The following is a 7,200-nucleotide window of genomic DNA, read 5'->3' on the forward strand; positions in this document are numbered from 1 at the left end:
TAGAACAAATCAAAGATGGTTTACAAAACTAATTTGGCTAAGTGGTAGACTGACTCTAATTGGAAAAGATAGATCATATAAACCCAGTACGGGGGCACATTCAAGATGTACAGAAAATTCTACATTAACTTGAAATTTTATTTGAATAATTGGCCAGTGGCCTAACTTCTCTACATCTGTGTTTCCTCATTGGTAAAATGTCAGTGTACAAGTTAGAGTTTATTTTGTGTATAAATATTTTTGAATTTTACATTTTCAATTTTATTGCAATTAAATGTAGAGGCTAAAAAGCCTCTTGATGAAAGTGAAAGAGGAGAGCGAAAAAGTTGGCTTAAAGCTCAATATTCAGAAAATGAAGATCATGGCATCTGGTCCCATCACTTCATGGCAAATAGATGGGGAAACAGTGGAAACCATGTCAGACTATATTTTGGGGGGCTCCAAAATCACTGCAGATGGTGACTTCAGCCATGAAATTAAAAGACGCTTACTCCTTGGCAGAAAACTTATGACCAACCTAGATAGTATATTCAAAAGCAGAGACATTACTTTGCCGACTAAGGTCCATCTAGTCAAGGCTATGGTTTTTCCTGTGGTCAGGTATGGATGTGAGAGTTGGACTGTGGAGAAGGCTGAGCGCCGAAGAATTGATGCTTTTGAACTGTGGTGTTGGAGAAGACTCTTGAGAGTCCCTTGGACTGCAAGGAGATCCAACCAGTCCATTCTGAAGGAGATCAACCCTGGGATTTCTTTGGAAGGAATGATGCTAAAGCTGAAACTCCAGTACTTTGGTCACCTCATGCGAAGTGTTGTCTCATTGGAAAAGACTCCAATGCTGGGAGGGATTGGGAGTAGGAGGAGAAGGGGACGACCGAGGATGAGATGGCTGGATGGCATCACTGACTCGATGGACGTGAGTCTGAGTGAACTCCAGGTGTTGGTGATGGACAGGGAGGCCTGGCATGCTGTGATTCATGGGGTCGCAAAGAGTCGGACACGACTGAGTGACTGAACTGAACTGATACTTATGTGCTAAAATTGATTAACTGAACACAATCATTTTAAGGATGTTTCATTTAAAAAGATTTTGTTGACGACAAAACTTCAATTTCAACATAATAATTAAATCACATTTTAAAAGTAAAATACAACTATTTTAGATTGAATTTTGTACATTAAATGAGTTCTTCTCTAAAACTGGCATGTCTTGTATCAAAGAAGAGACATACTTTTCAACTTGTTATTTCTACTATAAGTAATTCATATTTTAAATTATGGTAAACTGAAAATTACACCATTGCAGCAATCAGGGCCTCTTAATTTTATTCCTAAATTAGACTGGCTGTCTGGTCTTCAGGAAATTATTTTACTCCCTTTTGTCAAAGTTTTCTCATTTGTCTAATAAACAAAAACATTTTACTCAATAATTTAAGCACTGAGTATTATTAATACTATGATACTTTTTCATATATGAACATCACTGAAATCAGATCCCTCTTAAAGTTGAATGCATATTATAATAAATTTTGGAAGCACACTAATTTTTATTCATAGCAATACCAAACATAGTAGTTTATCCTTTAATTAATGGTCTCTTAGGCTTAATAAGATTTGATATTAACTGAGTTAGTTATCTGGGACTTAAATATAGACCCATTTGAAATGAGTGGTGACATGAGTGTACTTTCTTCAAGGTATTTATATGTGATGCATTAGTGGGCAATGGAAAAACAAACATATAAAATATTAAAGAAGTCAAAGGATGTTTGAAGAGTTCTGGTAATTCTTAGGACTAGCGTGCAGGGGGAGTGACAGGGAAGAACAAAAGATGAGGCTGAAGCATGGTTTGAAGTCAGATCCTGGAAATCCTTTATTACCACAGTCAGGAAGTTAGAGTTAATCTATCAGGTATACTTCCTTTGCCTACAGTGATTGCTCACTGAATCTGAGCTATTAATTAAGCCAGATGCTCAAAATCCTGAGGAAGCATGATCTTTGCCTTTGGGCAACATTTTAACCAATCCTTAGCTCCCAAAACTGCAGATGCCATGCACAGGAAACACCTCCAGGAGGTACCTGACCAGAGGAGCAACGTCACCACCAGTTTCACATGGGGATGGAATTCTACCAAGACTCCTGAACTGCTTTCAGGCATGGGGGTCTCCACCCTGGAGAAGGAGGAGGTGGACAGTGAGAACATCCCCCAGGAATTGCTTTCAAACCTGGGCCACCCACAGAGTCCCCCACGAAAATGGCTGAAAAGCAAAGGGGATGACAAGGACTTTGTGATTGTCTGCAGACCTAAGCTAAGCTGAGAGAACTTTCCAGGTGTTTCTTGGGACTCTTTCCAGACAAGCTGCTCTTAGGAATCTTTTCCTGCCTGTGCCTCCCTGAACTCCTGAAAGTTTCCAGTGTTTGTAAAAGATGGTATCATCCAGCGTTTGTCGAGTCTCTCTGGCAAACTGTAGACATCACGGGCAGAAACCTCTACCCAGATGTGGTTGGTCAGCTTTTGTCCCGAGGGGTGGTTGCCTTTCGCTGTCATTTATGCCTTCCAAGATCAATTATGGACTAACCGTTAGTTGAACATTTCAGCCCTTTTCGTCTACAGTACCTGGACCTGTCGAACTCTGTGATTCTGTCTCACTGCTCCAAGTTGCAGAGTCTCAGCCTGGAAGGCCTCCAACTTTCAGATCCCATTGTTGATAATCTTGCTCAGAACACAAATGTACTACAACTATACCTTTCTGGATGTTCTGGGTTCTCTGAATCTGCCCTGAAGACTTTGCTGAGCAGCTGCTCCAGATTGGAGGAACTGAACCTCTCTTGGTGCATTGATTTCACTGAAAAGAATGTACAGGTGGCTGTCGCATATGTGTCAGAGACCATCACCCAGCTGAATCTCAGCGGGTACCGAAAGAATCTGCAGAGATCAGATGTCTCTACCTAAGTTGGAAGATGTCCCAATCTTATCCACCTAGACTTAAGTGATAGTGTCATGCTGAAAAATGACTGCTTTCTAGAATTTTACCAACTCAACCACCTCTGACACCTATCACTCAGTTGGTGCTATGACACAATACCTGAAACTTTACTTGAGCTTGGAGAAATTCCCACATTAAAAACACTACAAGTCTTTGGAATATTACCAGATGGTATCCTTCAACTGTTAAAGGAAGCCCCCTCTCATCTACAAATTAATTGCTCCCATTTCACCACCATCACCAGACTGACCATTGGGAACAAGAACCAAGAGATTTGGGGCATCAAATGCCAACTGTTACTGGAGAAGCCCAGTTGTCTGTGAAGCCTCTATTGCAAGATGGTGTCTCCTCTTTTCCTTGAACAGGGAAAGTACACAGGAAACCCAATTGTGGAGAGTTCAGCTATTTTTATTCTTGGTTTTCTTTTGCCTTCCTTCTACAAGTATATTAGAGAACCATTTGAGACAGAAAACTATGAAGTGTTGCTTTTTAAAAATGACTATGAAAGCTTTTCTCACTGCTATACCCTTAAGAGCCTAAGCTCTATGCTTTTTGAAATTTTAGAGAGTGAACCTATAATTTCAAGATACCTTAAATGGCAAAATTTGAACCACATCTTCTAAGTACCATTCTTCATAAATCTAATTAGAATCAAACTTAAAAATCACCACCAGCAAATCATTTACATAGCCTATATAGCAACTGAACATTCTTCTATTTATTTTTTCAGCACCGCTTTATTATAAGACATATGTTGTAAAAACTAATAAGCTATTTGTATTGTAAGCTGAAAAGAATCAGAATCATAGAGTAGATCTGCAGCAATCTCTTCTGAGGATGGCAAGAAAAAATAGACATTTCAAATGTGCCTTTAGATTCGCAATCAGGTTGATGGAAATGAATAGCCCCAGGTCATTCACCTTAAAACCTAAATAAAGAAACAAACAATCAGCCAACCAGAGGTGTAGAATTGGTATAGAATTTAAAGGTTCAAGAGACAGTTTTCTATGACAGTTAACCTGGGGTATCCTCTAATGCACACTCATGAAGTTTCCTTTATGTACAGTTGGGAAGGTCCCTTGGAGGAGGAAATGGCAACCCACTCCAGTATTTATGCCTAGAGAATCCCATGGACAGAGGAGCCCAGCGGGCTACAGTTCATGCGTTCACAAACAATTGGACACAACTGAGCGACTAATACTAATACTTATCTCTATTAGCATATCTAGCAATTTTTTCTTGGAAATTTTATGTTTATATACCTGCCCTCCTCAGTCTCTGAATCTCTTATGGACAACAACTGTGCCATTTATTTTTGTTTATCTAGTATATTGCCACAATTTCTGACACATAGTTTCATGTATGTAGCATGAACAGTTCCTGTTGGAGCATGTTTTAAAAAATGAATCCATGTTAGCAGAAAAGTTAAGTATACATAAATGGTATGGGCATTGCCCATGTCAGTTAGTCTCGGTATTTAAGGAGGTAGCGGTAGTGCAGCAGCCTCTTAAGGTTCTGACTTGTGTGTGGAGGAAAAACTGGAAGACAATAGAAGAGTTGAGATGTGCGTCAGTCTTCTTGTCTGAAGTGTGTGAATAATAACAAAATTGTTTATAGGGAGATGAGAAAAGTATCTTGAAAGTATACATATACATGAAGTATACTTCAGAAAAGTATCACCTTTGATATTTACATAACTCTTCTTGGCATAGAGTAGGCTCTTAATTTATGTGTGATAAATGTATGAATGAGCAAATGAATGGCTGATTGTTTTATGTTTTCTCAAGGAAATCTACTAATGTTTAATTTCAATCTTCTGGGTCTTTACGTAGATATTTCCTACTGTTTGAGTGCTGTGAATACTTTTTACTTTCTTGGATAATATTTGTGATATGCAGAGATGCTTAACAAAATTATCCCATCAAAAATAGCCACAGCAGAGGCAAAACTCATCTGGCAGCCAGTTATTTACATTATTGAAGGAAGAAAATGAAAATTTATGAAACAAAACACATATGTTTTCTGAACTACATTTAGAGTTTTCAATGTGTGTACTCAAATTCAACTTGAATTGAGATGTGCAAGCCATACTCACATACTCTGTTCTAGGTGTCATTCAAGCACTGTATATACCAATACGGAAAAGCTTAGTCTCTTTCCTCATTGAAGATCACAGAGTTGTTGAAATAAAAGAAACAAAAATAAATAACACATTTTGATGCAATATACACTCATTTTTCAAAGTTCACTTCATAGCACTAATTTGCAAATCATCTGTCTCTAATCTTGATCTAAATGGTATACTCATGGCACATACCGCAAAACATTTTATTACAGAAATATGAAGTAGAAGTAGTACATTGTTTTCTTTCTGTACTTGTTTACTTATAAGGTGTTTCTAAATGCTACCAAAGGATTTAGGAGGTCAGTACTGATAATTCTTTTGAAGAATATTCCATCATTGAACTCTGAAAGAAGAATTACAGTAACTTCCTTGGTTTTTATGTTTGATCTTTAACTTTCCCATCTGCAAAATGAGGTGAATAAGGGCCAGTCTAGTTGCCTATGTGCTTAATTATATATATATTAACAATTTTTTTCTTTTTACTTTACAATATTGTATTGGTTTTGCCATACATCAACATGAATCCGCCACAGGTATGCATGTGTTCCCCATCCTGAACCCCCCTCTCTCCTCCCTCCCCGTACCATCCCTCTGGGTCGTCCCAGTGCACCAGCCCCAAGCATCCAGTGTCATGCATCAAACCTGGACTGGTGATTCGTATACTTTCTTTAAAGAAAAAACAGATTAGCTCTTATAAGTTTGAGAAATTCTTTCCCTAGATATTCCACAGTGTTACTTTCAGCTTTCATATTTTTCCTATGAAAATGCCTCTTGGTCCTATTGAGTCCTGCTTAAACTCACCCTATGATTTGGCTAGAGTACCTGTTATCGCCTACCATCACAGATAAAGTCTTGTGAAAATTATATCTTTAAATGGGCCAGAACAAACCCAAGTCATCAAATATAATTTTAATGATGAACCTCAACATTTTCCATTTGAATAGTTTCCCAAATGGTTGCCATTTATTAATGTCAGATTAAAGGACTTCATTCATTTTTCCTATTCAGTAAAGAGGCAGTTAATGAATGATGCTGACTTGGCCAGGCTTCTAATGAAAATCTGGAAGTGTGCCGCCCTCAGTGTGAAGAAACTCAACTAATGCCGGCTGAATATTGACATGATTTCATCCATGCAGAAAGTCTTTTCATACAACTTTCGGCTCATGAGATGGTAATTATGTCATCAAAGCTAAATAGAAAACATTGGGCTTAAGACTGTCTTCTCTAAGTGATGTTCCATGAATTAATGCATGACCTCCTGCTTTCTTCGCTTTCCTTACCAAGGCTGTATTGCTTCCGAGAGATTTCCATAGCAAATGAAGAAAGACATGATAAAGGTTAGTGCCCATCTTGCAAACTTTAGATAGTGAAGAAGAGTGGAGAAAGGAAATATCTACCACTCATATTAATACCAACAATATTGGTAAATACTCTGGTTTAGTTCATGAATTGGATCTTAAATATAAATGTATTTATTTTAATTGGAGGTTAATTACTTTACAATATTGTATTGGTTTTGCCATACATCAACATGAATTGGATCTTAATTTATCAATATTGATAAGCTTCAAACAGGTAATATAGAAAGACTCCAATACATTTCAAAATATGAAGCAGTGTTACTGGCATATGATGCTTGCACAGGTCTGAAAGCTTGCCTGGCAGGGGGGACACTGATTTCCTTATTGATGATTAACTCTGGGAGGGACTGGACAGGATAAAAGAGGTTGGGTGGGGTGAGACATTGTTTAGATATACATAAGCAATTTAAATAATAAAAAAACACAAATGAAAGCATAGTTGATTCAATTTGGTTTTCTTTTCAGAAAATGTAACAGTATTCTTGTATTAAGCTGCTTTAATTTACCAATTCTAGGCTCTAAACAACCGTCCTAGTGCATTAAGATACTGAGTAGATTGTTCAGTTTCACCATCTAATGCATTTCTCTTTTCAAACGTAATTTTCATCATTATCAGTGTGATAGATCTACAATGGGATACAGATTGAATTACAAAGCTTATAATAAGAACAATAACCTGACCCACCACTTTCTGCCAATAATTCTTGTCCCAGAAGAGCAATAGCTTTCA

The 7,200-nt window shown here is 37.6% G+C and overlaps 1 pseudogene; it reads left to right on the forward strand.

The window, feature by feature from the left end:
• The first annotated feature begins 2,048 nt into the window (after positions 1-2,048).
• Positions 2,049-3,307, forward strand: LOC138438068 (S-phase kinase-associated protein 2 pseudogene; annotated as a pseudogene).
• Positions 3,308-7,200: the final 3,893 nt, after the last annotated feature.

The sequence above is a fragment of the Ovis canadensis genome, chromosome 3 (genome assembly GCF_042477335.2).
Source record: "Ovis canadensis isolate MfBH-ARS-UI-01 breed Bighorn chromosome 3, ARS-UI_OviCan_v2, whole genome shotgun sequence".
NCBI classification, from domain to species: Eukaryota; Metazoa; Chordata; class Mammalia; order Artiodactyla; family Bovidae; genus Ovis; species Ovis canadensis.